At 37.0% G+C, this 14,132-nt stretch overlaps 1 long non-coding RNA gene across 1 annotated transcript in view; it reads left to right on the top strand.

Annotated features, from left to right (window-relative positions):
• Positions 1-2,528: 2,528 nt before the first annotated feature.
• Positions 2,529-14,132, top strand: part of LOC128868090 (uncharacterized) — an 88,194-nt gene continuing 76,590 nt past the window's right edge. Inside the window, exon 1 of the long non-coding RNA XR_008455061.1 lies at positions 2,529-4,975. This is a non-coding gene — a long non-coding RNA (uncharacterized LOC128868090). The remainder of the gene's footprint in view (positions 4,976-14,132) is intronic.

Here is a 14,132-nt window from a genome sequence, read left to right as displayed (position 1 = left end):
TTTTCTTTCGAGTTTATGCCAGTAAATTGGATATTTATGCACGACAACGATCCCAAACATACTGCGGGAGTGGTCAAAAAATGGCTTTCGCAGGAAAATATTACCCAGCTCGATTGGCCAGCACAAAGTGCGGATTTAAATCCAATCCAAAATTTGTGGAATGGTGTGTAGACGATGGTTGAACAAAAAAAATTTTAAAATATCGATGATCTTTGGGAAGGTGTACAGGAAGCATGGAACTCTATTCCTTCGAACAGGTGCCAAAGTTTATCACGCAAGTGTGAAGCAGTTATACAGAATAATGGCTATTCTACCAAATATTGATATGGTAAATAATAATAGTCAACAATCTTTTCTCAATTCTTACAAATATTTCATATTTTTTACAGAAATCAAAATTGCGCTAAGTCTTTGTCCAAATCCCACTATGACCAAATAAGAATTACTTCTATTTTATCATATTTTTACCAGGGAAAAGTGTCTACTTTAAGTTATTTTGTCTTATAATAAAGTGTTAAATATATTAAGTTAAAAAAACTGGATTTAATTTGGTTTCATATCATTTAATCGAGCATTATATTGAACTCTTTTTAAGTGCGCTAAACGTTTGACCATAGCTGTATATACTTGTACATATATATCTGTATCCTTCGTACCCAAGTTTGTTTTTAGTTCCTGTTAAAAAAAATATTAAATTTTGATGGAACTTTCTCGAGTTTTTATAAATCTTTTACAAAGTTTGAAATTACGATTATTATGTTTTTTGTTTTAGAATGAAAAAAATTATTGAAATTAAAAAAAAACATATAAGCCAATAGCCGAAAGTTGTCACGTTAATTTCAGGGAGATGTCATATCTAGCTGTGCCTACACTCTTTATTATAATAGGACTATGAATAAGTTCGTTTCGGTTTTACAACAGATGGCGTAACTTGATTATTATTCCATCGATCCACATTTCCAAACATTCATTGGAGAGCTACTGTCGTAAGGCACAAACGTCAGTATAAGTTTTTTATTTGAAGCGTAAACAACAATATTTTTACCACACTTGAAAATGTCGAATTTCGTGCCAAATAATGTGTTTTTGCGGGGAATTCTTCTTCATTATTTTAATATGAAGAAAAAAGCAGCCGAAAGTCATCGTATCTTGGTGGAAGTTTATGGTGAGCATGCTCTATCTGAGCGAACGTGCCAGAAGTGGTTTGCACGCTTTAAAAGTGGTGATTTTGGCTTGGAAGACGAAGAACGCGAGGGTGCGCCGCCAAAGTTCATGGATACCGAATTGGAGGAATTGCTCGATCAAGATCCGGCTCAAACGCAAGAAGAGGTTGCAAAAACTTTGGGAGTTGATCAATCAACCATTTCCAAACGTTTAAAAGCCATGGGAATGATCCGAAAGGTAGGCCATTGGGTGCCGTATGAATTGAAGCCAAGAGACGTTGAACGCCGTTTTTTGGCATGCGAACAACTGCTTCAACGGCACAAAAGAAAGGGTTTTTTGCATCGAATTGTGACTGGCGATGAAAAGTGGGTCCATTACGACAATCCAAAACGTCGGGCAACGTATGGATACCCTGGCCATGCTTCAACATCGACGTCGGCGCAGAATATTCATGGCCTGAAGGTTATGCTGTGTATCTGGTGGGACCAGCTGGGTGTTGTGTATTATGAGCTACTGAAACCGAATGAAACGATTACGGGGGATGTCTACCGACGACAATTGATGCGTTTGAGCCGAGCACTGCGAGAAAAACGGCCGCAATACGCCGATAGACACGACAAAGTTATTTTGCAACATGACAATGCTCGGCCACATGTTGCACAAGTGGTCAAAACATACTTAGAAACGCTCAAATGGGATGTCCTACCCCACCCGCCGTATAGTCCAGACCTTGCGCCATCCGATTACTATCTCTTCCGATCGATGCAACATGGCCTGGCTGACCAGCACTTCCGTAATTACGATGAAGTCAAAAAATGGATCGATTCGTGGATTGCGGCAAAACCGACCGAATTTTTCACAAAGGGAATCCGTGAATTGCCAGAAAGATGGGAAAAAGTAGTAGTAAGCGATGGACAATATTTTGAATATTAAATTTGTAACCATTTTACGTCAATAAAGTTTCAAATTTCGAAAAAAAATCGCACGAACTTATTCATAGTCCTATTAGTACAAAAATAGATCAATTTTATTTAATAAATACTCTTAATTTTATAAATATCTAATGGCCAAATCTATATTCTAATTTATCCGTTACATATTTGCACATTTTCGCGTATTAAAACTTAGGAAAAATCTTGGATTGCAAAATTTCCACCCAAACTCAAACTCTAATTCACAGCTACGCAGCGAAAGCCCTAAACAACGTCCTTGTAGGTTAGGTTAGGTACATACGCAAGCATGACGATAAACACACCGGCAACCGCCAATGAACTATGCACAACATTCAACAGCCGCAACAGCAAGTTTTCGTCACAAGCCTTAAAAGAGTGCCTTAGTGCACGTTGCTTGGTGAGTTTTTCCGGTATACACCACCTGCACGCCTTCTATTATCCTTTTCGGGTCAGTTGTGCTCACCAACGACACCACCAACAAACGAAATACTGGGAAATTCCAGCACAGCGAGTGCCTACAGCAAGGCGGCAGCGGCAACCGACCAGGCAGGATTACGTCAATCGGAAAACCGTTCAGTCGCCGACGAACCTCTCACACGAATTGTGGTAAAAGCGCTTCGAGGTGCCCGCATACAGATCGCCAGCCTGAAAATATGCTTTGAAAAAAAAAAAAATCAAGTAGAAATTAAATAAAACTAAAGCAAGAAAGTGCATATAATATAGGCGCTAGGAAAAGAGCAAAAAATATTTGTGTATGTGCTTGTGGGTCGTCTGCAGTACTGTACTGTCAAGTGGAACAACAGTTATTTTGAGCGAGTTTGACAAATATGTGCAGCAGTGTGGTGAAGTGCTAGAAAGTGAAGGCGCAAAGCAAAGAATTTAAAAAACAAAATTTCAATAACAAAAAAACCAAAAAAAAAAAACAAGAAAAAAAAGTGAGACAACCGTGGAAGGAAATGGCTTAAAAAGTTTTAGACACCAACTTTGCTAAGTCGTGAATAATTAAAACAACAACAACTACCCGAAAAACGAAGTCAGTGGGAAAAGGATTAAAAGTAAGGTATATTCCTAACCTAAATTCCCTAGCACATTTCGTCGCACACACACGCGCGCGCATGCCAGCACACCAACACAAACACATGCAAGCTCGTGTATGTGTGCCGCGATGTGGGTAGTGGTGTCGCTATTGTGTGTTTTGTGCATTGGCGTTGTTGCAGCTGCAGTTTTGCCAGCAGAATAGCAGAGAGTTGCAAGCGCTGCTGTTACTGCCGCCGCCGCGGCTGCTGGTGGGTCCAGTCAAAATACGAGAACTGGTTGCATGTGTATTGGTGTATTGCTGCGATCTAACGTCGTCGGTGTGCGTGTCTATAGCTGTCGCTGCTGCTGTTTCGCGTTTTTGTGCCGGCGGGCGGTCGTTCGGTCGGACGGTAGGTCGGTCGATCGGTCGGTGGGTCGCTTGGTTACTGGATTGAGCTGTCGCTGTGTGGATGTCGGTGTGCGCGCTAGCATTTACAACGTTTCAGTGCTACGGTGTCTGTGTGCGCGTTAACGTGTGCGTGCGCGAAAATCTGTATAGTGAAAGATTTTTTAACTCAAAAATGGCAATATTAGAAAAATATTAAGTTGCATATTTTATAAATTACTTTAAGGTTACTGAAGGTGAGAAAAATATGGAATTCACACAAAAACTAAGAAAAATGTCATACAAAAATGGAAAAAAATTTTATTAAATAAGTGCAAATAGAGGGAAATCAGTGAAGAAATATACTGCTTGTACTTATGCACAAACATATTTGGAGAAATTAATTCATAAAATTAAGGGAAAATTCTATTTAAGCACAGTGAGGAAAATCAAGTAACGTTTCCGCTAATTATTAAGCTTAAGGGCGTAGAGCTCAAACCAGCATTCGATTCTAAAACTGAGTACGGAAAAATGTGAGCTGCGAGAAAAGAACTAATTTGCTACAACAACAAAAAAAAGAAAATGCAAAACAAAAAAAAAATAATTGTGCAGTGGTTGGGTATAATTTTCTTGCTCTCAGCCATATTGCAACGCTCCAACTGAGTCTACGGCAGTAACCGCTGGCATAGTTGGCAACCAGCAGCGCCTATTGGCCATGTGGCTCTATTCCAAGCGCATATAAAATATATTGAGTAACTATATAAAAATATACCAAGACTTCGCACTAAATAATAAACTGCATTTGTAAAAAATATGGAATGTAATGGGAAAATTAAATAAGCAAATAATTGCCAATACTTATAGTGCGAAATTTTCATCCAAATTTGAGGCAAGTGAAAAAAACTTCATAAATATGTAAAAATACATTCCTTTAGGAAACTTGCAGCGCAAAAACCTGCAAAATGTGTATGTGACCAATTCGCAAACAACCAAGCAAATCACATTAAAGGTGGAAAATTTGTGCAACGAGCGCGTAAATTCATTTAACAGTCAGTGACTGACAAACAAAAAGTATTTACCAGCAACACAACAACATGTAGATGTGTGTGTGTGAGTGCTGCGCGTGCATTTGAATAAGCGATAAAAGTTGCAGTAACATTAAATTCTGTGTATGTGTGTATATATAAAAAACGCGGCCTGCAACTATAACAGAAAAATAACGTTGCAAGCGGCATGAAATTTTAATATAAAGTAGTAAAAAACATAAAATCATATAAAAAAGTTAAATATTAATTAAATTATCGCTTCACAGTGAATTCAATGCAAATAAAAAAGTAGAAAAAAAAAAATAGAAATATCAACAAAAAAAAATGTGCTTTCCATATATTAAATGTACATAAAAATCATGCAATAGTAAAATTGTGAAACAGTTTCATAAAACGAAAATAATTGTAAGGTAAGCTAACGCACAAACAAACATACAAATTATATATAAATATAAAAATAAGGAAAAAATTATGAAAATACGATTCGTTTTGCCTATTCAACAAATGGGCTGAAAAGTCCCGGGCCTAACACAAAGATGGCACTAGTTTCATTGCACGCACCTCTTTTTCAGTTAATACTAACCTCAATGGCTTAGGGGTAGTCACAGGCCCGAAAAAATGGTGATTTCCAAACTTTTTTTTTTTCCTAGTCAATTGCTTTATTTTATTACGTGCGCAACTAAGTTCTCGCTGTTTGTCAGTAGATGCCACCAGCAGTGTGTGCTAGTCGATTCCAAAATAACCTAAACCTCATAAACTAAGCTTAGATTTATGGTGATTTTTTTTGGTATCATAAACTTTTGATTTTTTGAAAATGTTTGATTTTCTGCCGAATAATCGTCATTTTCGGGAAGTGTTGATTTTCCTCTTTCGTTCGAAAAAAAAAAAACGGCAGCTGAAGCGCATCGAGAGCTACAAGAAGTTTATGGAGATGCTGCTTTTAGCGAAACAACGTGCCGCGATTGGTTCCGTCGCTTCAAATACGGTGGTTTTAATGTTGACGACCGTCCGCGTGAACGAAGGAAGGAAGGTCGAAAACCTTCGAAGACGCTGAATTGGAGGCATTGCTCAGTGAGCATCCGTGTCAAACGCAAGAAGAGCTCGCTTCAGTATTAGGAATTACCCGTCAATCCATTCCCAAGCGCTTGCATACTTTGGGAATGATTCAGAAACAGGGCTCTTGGGTTCCTTATGAGTTAAAACCAAGGGATGTTGAACGTCGTTTTTCCGCTGGTGAACAACTACTCCAGCGGCAAAAAAGGAAGTGTTTTCTTCATCGCATCGTGACGGGTGATGAAAAATGGATTCATTATAACAGCAATCCAAAGAAAAGAAAGTCATGGGGACTGCCGGGTCATGCTTCTACGTCGTCGTCTCGGCTGAATGTTCACGCTGCGAAGGTTACGCTATGTATTTGGTGGGACCAAGTTGTTGTTATTTATTATGAACTCTTAAAACCAAGCGAAACCATCACTGGGGATCGGTATCGACTTCAATTGATGCGATTGAGCCGAGCACTCCGCGAGAAGCGGCCGCAATACACGGAGTGGCATGAAAAAAACATAGCATTAATAAATCATCTTTCGACTTGGCTTTAGCGAAACTGCAACAAAAAAAATTAATAATTTTAAAAGTAGTTGCTGTTTGTGTGGAGCCCCTTTCTCCAGAACTCCTTTGCGGTGATCATTACAAGCCCTTGAAAATTCATCTAAAATCATTCGGACAAGAGAAATTAGTTTTATTAATAGATAATCTTGTACCTGATCGAAGCTTTTTTTCTTTTCAAATTAACAATATGGCAGCCTCAGGAAATATTTTTTAAATCTTTGAGCAAAAAAAAATTTTTGAAAACAAAATCCTTCGATCAGGCACGAGGAAAAACTCAGGATAAATAGCCTAAAGTGTATCTAAGATATATATAAGGTATAGTTCTCTCTCTCCCTTTCCTCTACGTTATATCTTTTTTCTCTCTCGCGGAACGAAAATCCCCAAAACGTTGCATGGCCTTAAAATTTTACTCTCCATTCTCGCTCGTTCATTGACGCTTAAGAAGTTTCACTTCAAAAATCGAAATTTAACAAAAAAAAAATCCGAGTTTTTTAATTTTTCAAACGCAGTATACATTTTATTCAAATCTACTAAGCGGTTTTTTAGTTACAGTGATCACCAGTTCGAAAAACAAAGTTTTGAGAAAAACGCATTTAAAGTTGTGCTATCGGCTCCGGAGCGCCCGAGCGCCCTTTGTTAATTGTTGAATAACTAACCCTTAGTGCTACTTGAGGAGAGCCAAACTGGCACTTCAACCATTTCATTTCACCTAACTCTTAAAAGGACAGCTGTTCAAATTTCATGATATTCTCTCCATTAGTTCGTGAGTTATTGTGCTAAGAGTCACTCTACTTTTGTTGTTTTCAAAACAATGGATGGAAAAAGAATTTTGCGTTTTAATTTCACACTGCTTCTTGATGGAGAAAAATACCGTTCAAACGAAGCAATGGCTTGAAAAGTGTTATGGGAACTCCGCTCCATCCAAAACAACGATAAAATGATGCTTTCCTGAGTTCAAATAGAGAGGCCGTGGACACACCGATGATGCACCACGCAGTTGACGTTCAAATGAGGCGAGAACACCGGAACACCAGAAAACCAGAAACTTCAAAAAATCCACAAAATTGTTTTGAATAATCGAAAAGTGAAGTTGCGTGAGTGAACTGACATCGTAAAGATATCAAAAGCACGTTCGAGCTTCATATTGCATGAGAATTTTACTGTAAGGAAGCTCTGTTCAAAGTGGGTGCCGCGTGTGCTCACTGTTGACCAAGAACAACCCAACGCACCGTGTCACAAGTCAGTCAAAACAAAGGCACAACTACATGAATTGAACTTCGAATTGCTCCCACATCCACCGAAATCGCCAGATGTGGCTCCCAGTGACTACTGGCTGTTTGCAGACCTAAGAAATTTCGCTCGAATGAAGAGGTTGTCGCTGAAACTGGGGCCCATTTTGAGGCGAAAGATAAATCGTTCTACAAAAGTAGTATTGAAATGTTAGAGCGAAGCTGGACTGATTGCGTTGTTCTTCATGGAAATTACGTTGACGAGCAAAGCTAATTTTGAACAAAAAAAAACGTGTTTTCCTAGTTAAGATCGGGACTTTTCAGCCTATATACGTAAATAATAGTTTAATTTGAATTCTTGATTTATAAACAGATAGTTACTTCATTCTATAAGAAATACTGTGGTACAGTCTGTGTCAGAAGCAAATAACCGGTTTTTTTGTTAATTCGAGATATATTTCGTCCTGCTTTTTGCTGCATAATAGTGCCACTCAAGGGCTACGAAGCCAGTGCTAACTCAGTTTAGTGTCTTTCAAAACTTTCCCGTAAACGCAACCAAACAAAAATGAGTGAGAAGTGCGCGAAGTGTCTTGAGGCGGTATTTTTATGCACGCATTCGAAAGGGCCGAAATTATCTTACGCCGCGGCTGCAAAAGTAATTAAAAAATCAAAAAAGTTTGTTGTGATGTGGAATCATGGTATGCGATATAAAGTGTACAAAAATGTTGATGACTTTTCCGAGTGCGGCTTGAAGCGAGTGACGATAAGCAGGATAAAGTGATCGTCCAACTTTTTAAGCGGGATCCTTCTTTGCGACTACGCCAAGCACGCACAATTCTTGCTAGAAAGGGAATAGATATGAGTATGAACACCATCGAACGTCGACTGAAGGAGGCGAACATATCCTACCGTGCCACATCATCAAGACCTCTGCTCTCAGAAAAACACCTTGAGAAATAACAAAACAAGAAAATGGCGTCACAGTATTGAACTGACCTTCCCAGTCCCCAGACGCCAACCACATTGAAAATGTGTGTGGAACTATGAAAACGTATCTTGCCGGAACGCCAGTCCATGATTTACAGCAACTCGTATGTCAAGTACGCAAAATCTAGTCCTGTTTGTCGACGAGCTACGCAAAAAAGTTGTTTCAAAGCATGAAGGGGATGCCAGGTTATACTCGACAACGATGAAGACTACTCTCGGCTTATGGAGTAATTGCGATTCGTAGTTTTGCACACACTTTCACGTAAAAAAATTCTAAATATATGTCTCTTATACTTTATGAATAATCGCGGTTCCTGTTTTCTGACCCACACTGTAGTTCAAGCATCAAACTTTCTATAAGATTTATAAAAATTGGACAAATTTTCATCAAAATTAAAAAAAAAAAAAATTGGTTACACAGTTTTATAGCCCATTAAGTTTTAGCAATTTCAGGTAATTTTTTTCTCTGATGGCGATTCACATTTTCTCTATATAATAAAAAAAGTTTTTTCTAATAGTAGTCACCCCTCGGCAGATAATGGCACACCTTCGCGTGTGTTTCTGACATGAAAAAGCTCCTCATAAAAAACCATTTCCCTTTCGAAGTCGGAGTAATACGCGCGACACTGTCAGGGGGGGGGAAAAAAATCAAAAATCAATGAGGATATTTAGCGACATCAAACTTGTTTTTTATTGTACTAAAATTAAATAGACCACAAAACTGCAAAGCTAAAAATTTTCTGAAAATTCTGAATAAAAAGTTTGCGAATTTAAGAAATCAAAAGTCGCGTTTTTATATACTTCCATAAATTATGAAACTTGGTTAATGTGTTTGTTGTTACAGAGAGAGATATATTAAAAAAAAAAACAAATAATTAAAATTAAAAAGAATTAAGTCACAACTTATCAATATACTTAATTTTCCACACTCTTTATGCTACCTGCATAAAGAATTGCAAAGCTTGAGTTATTCTGATCCACAGCGAATGTCTGTCTTCAATCAAAGCGGCTAATTTCTACATTAGATACCTAAAACTAATTCTGAAAATTCGTTGTTAATTTTGGTTTGCTGTTTAAGGGGCAGCTCCGCCAGACAACGAGATTTGCAATCAATTTTTGCGAAAAACTGCAGTATTTATTATCTTAAAATAAAGTACATACCTACATACCTAAATGAATACACACAACCTTTTTTTTTAATAAAAAAAAAATGGCGGCGCTACTGCTGCTCAAACGTGGCTCCTTTAATTTATACCATGGAATGTATAGCCTCTTGCAATGAACTGAAATCAACCAGACACAATTTTATCACTAAATAAATTATTCCACTTTGCACTTACCTATTTTTAACGAAAGAAAAGAAAAATGAAATTTTGAAGTGAAAAAGAAAAAATTACACTTTTTTTATAAACAAATTGATCAAAACAATATTTTTAGTGATAATTAATAGAAAATTTGAAGTACCTGCTAAGGCTAATATGTTAAAAAGTATCCCTGTAAATTTTTAAGTTGATATATTGATTGCTTTTTGAGTTATATTCAACAGCGCGGAAAAAACTTTTTTTGGAAAAATGCGATTCAAGTTCGCGTTCTTTTTTATCTTTCGTTCAACGCTCATCACTTCACTGACTGTATAGGGACTTTTTAGACTTTCTATTAAGCTTAAAACATTAAAAAGATGTTCTTTAGATTGTAGATGAGTTTTTGAAGTAAAAAAAAACACAATGTAAAATTTGAAAGTGCTGGAGGAGCTGCAACCCTTAATGTAAACGAAAAAGCATGTACTGTTCGACGTGCGCCGTTTTAATCTGGAAATAAAATGAAAACGATTTGCATGCCTTTTTAGGATATATGCAGCATATTTCTACTATTATAATAGTTAGGGGAAAAACAAATCCATTATTTAAACTTTATTTAAGATGTTTCGTATAGGCCGATTTGAATCAAATACGCACCGTTTAGTTGCCATTTTAAAGGTAGCTTCGTAATACCTCTTTAATAGAAGTCTTGGTCCTTATTGCAAAAAACTCTAGTAATCGATTTTCACAATCTTCTCTTGATACCAATTTCTAATGGTTTCTAATGAGAGAAAAAAGTGGTAAACGCTTGGTGCTAGGCCTGGACTATTTGATGGATCTATTAAAGCTTCCCAACCAAGCTCCCGGAGTGTGTGGCCTTGGGTTACCCTAATGGAACGCAAAACCTCTTCTGTTGACCATTCTGGAAGCTTCTGGTCCACCGCTGGCTTCAAACGGTCCAGTTGTTGACAGTAGAGGGCTGAATTTAGTGTTTGGCCATATGGAAGCAGCTCTTAATGAAATAAATGATTCCTTTGAAGTCCCATCAAATGCATATATAGTAGAACCTCCAGGCTGTTAGTTTTGGCTACCGCTTTCGCACAATATTTTCATATATAATTCATTTCTCATGCCGGTCAACTTCTTTTATTTCTCTGTTTTTATCGCCATTTTCGCCTGCCTGAATGGCTGAACGGAATCGACAAAACCAAAATTGCACTTAATTAGCCTTTCAGTCATCGTAACATCGTTACATCGGCACTATAAACACCATTCACAATTTCAGCGGCCTGGCTTGCATTTTTGCCTTTACCAAAGAAAAACTTTAAAATGTACCGAATTTTCTATTTTCTCTTTGTTGACTTCCATTGTTAACACCCTGTAACTCTCAACTGAATGGAAAAAACAAAGCAAATAGCAACAAAGTTTTTTTTAGTGTAAAATGTCACCTTGGCAAGGAGCATAAACTTAAAATAGTTTGATGGATACTTTATGAGTTATCGGCCACTCCAGCCATCACCGAGAAAATAATAGATTTTCTTTTCCCCAAACTGTTATAATTTTTGTCATTTATGTTTTATAAACTTAAAAAACATTAATTTTCCAAAAACAAATTTTGGTAGGAAAAAAATTCCAGCAACAAAATTATCAATGCTTTATCAAACTAAAAATCAGAAAAATCAGTATTTGGGTTGCTTTGAAGAGTAATGATTTATTCCTTCTCCGACTATCACTCATAGCGAGCGGTTCATTCTTTCGTTTTGTGTGTTTTCTGACTTTTTCGCTATCTGCATAGCCCCAAATAAAGATGACTCAAAAGTGCACTATGCGAGAAGCCATAAAAACACACAAAACAATCACTCCAAATCTCTCTGAAAATTCTCCTTCATTTGCTTCCATTGTTTCTAATCCAAATAATAAAATAATATTGAACTAAACAACACTCAACCACAAAATAAGACTATTGTCAGCGAACAATTTGACACTCCAACGCCACAAATGCAGGAGATCTGCATTCCACAATCCAATTCACAGCTTATTAAAAACACTCAATCTTTTATCCAATCTCTCACTTCACATTCGATACCCACCCAATCGCAAGTTCAAAACAGCAACCAAGCTATTGATATTAATTTACAACATTCCTTTTTGAACACTAACACCAATATAGAAAATTATCTACATTTACCTTCAAACTACTCTCTTGACTTCTCTCATATCAGCAACCCAGATGAAATGAACGCTTACTCTCATATCAACTCTTTACCTCCTGCTGATGACTCCACAATGTTATCAGACAAAGAATGAAAATGCAAAGCATAAGATGTAAATTAACAATTATTGATCAACTAATTCACAAAGCAAAAACAAGACACTACTTACATATATACCCTACAGATTAACTTTTTGTTTTTTCGTTCATACACTCTTTCTATCCATTCTCTCTTTGCCGCATTTTGTTTATTTAATCATGACTAAAGTACTACAATGGAATATCAAAGGCTATTGGAATAATTACCATGAATTGCAACTCTTGTTAAACGAATATAATCCGGCAATTATTGCATTACAAGAAACCCATTTACATTATGGGAACTCTCCCACACCACCCAACGCATTTTGTGGATATTATCACAATTTACCCATTAACACTAGTAATAAACAAGGAATATGCTTGTTAATTAAAGAGGATATCCCGCAGACAAAATTAGATGTCACATCGAACATTTCAACAATTGCAATAGAAATAAACATTGGGTTTAAACTTACCATAATTTCAATGTATATACCACCCGATCAAAATTTTAATTCAAGCGAACTCCTTTCTGTCCTTACGAGCATATCAACACCAATTTTGTTATTAGGGGATTTTAACAGTTGGAGCCCTCTCTGGGGCTCTGATACTGTTAACCAAAAAGGAAAAAGTATTGAAGACGTAATTCTTGCCTCAAACCTAATCGTACTAAATGCCGGGTCTTCCACCCACTTCTCAACGCACAAAACTTTCACCAATACAGACATTTCTCTTTGTAGCCCTAATTTAGCTGCGAAATGCTCCTGGAAAATTTTAAATAATCCCTATGGAAGTGATCACTTTCCAATTATTATAACAATAGAATCTAACCACAACAACGACAGAATAAGGAAACCACCGAGGTTCATTACCGACAAGGCCAACTGGCCAAAGTTCCAAAAGTCCTGCGATGATCAACGTTTAATAATTCCTACTTCCGACAACATCAATAAAGAAGCAGCAAATATTAAAAAGATTCTACGTGCTGAATCCCACCTCCATATATCTCAAACCAAAAATAGACTACTCAAACCATCGGTTCCGTGGTGGAATAACGAGTTAGCAAACTTAAGGCAAAATAAACCAAACGCCTGGGCTAAATATAAAAAGCAACAAAACGAATATAATTTAATAGCCTATAAAAAGGCAAATGCTACCTTCAGATACAACTCCAAATTGGCTAAAAGAAAGTGCTTTGCAAACCTAACTGATTCAATCAACCCCAGCACTAGCCCAAAAGATGTCTGGCACAGTATTAGGCTGATTTCCGGCTCCCACAAACAAAACAAAGTTTCAGTTATAAATACAGAAAGGGGCACCATTACTGAAAGTAAAGAAATTGCCAATCACTTCTCCTCAGTTTGGTCTGCATTTTCTAGCGACACCAACTTTGATCAAGAATTTATAACCGAAAAAAACATGGCCCTTAGTGGATCTGATTATCTCCCCATTCTATTTCCAAAGAAGCTGTTCTCTTAAAAAAACCGATCACTTTTGTAGAACTTAAGGAAGCCCTACGGTATGCTAAAGGAAAAACCCCTGGGCATGATAGAATATGTTACACTATATTGAAAAACGCTTCATTTGATCTAATAAGCAGACTGCTCAGGCTCTATAATAATATTTTCGTCCATGGGATATTTCCACAAAATTGGAAAAACGCCGACATTATGCCAGTTTTAAAGCCTAATAAACCAAAAGCTGACGTCAATAGCTACCGACCAATTTCTCTTCTCTCTTGCCTCAGTAAAACGTTAGAAAAAATTGTTGCAAAACGCATTATGTGGTTTGCGCTAAGGAAAAAACTTGTATCTCCTAATAAAGTAGCATTTAAATCTGGGCAAAGTAACTCAGATGTACTATTATATTTTGATCATTACTTGTCAACCGCTATTTCCAGCCGAAACCATGTCACTGTACTGGGTCTCGACTTTGAAAAAGCGTTTGATAGAATCGGCATACATGTTGTATTGAAACAACTTAAAAAATGGAACATAGGCCAAAAGATATTCAACTTCGTAAAAAGCTTTTTAACAAACCGCACTTTTCGAACTAAAGTTAACTATAAATACTCTGATAGAGTACCTCTGTACAATGGAATTGCACAGGGTTCTCCCCTATCAGTGATATTTTTTATTATTGCTTTTGATGA

This window comes from Anastrepha ludens, chromosome 6 (assembly GCF_028408465.1).
Source record: "Anastrepha ludens isolate Willacy chromosome 6, idAnaLude1.1, whole genome shotgun sequence".
Classification (NCBI taxonomy): domain Eukaryota; kingdom Metazoa; phylum Arthropoda; class Insecta; order Diptera; family Tephritidae; genus Anastrepha; species Anastrepha ludens.
This window is presented reverse-complemented; position numbering and strand designations above follow the sequence as displayed.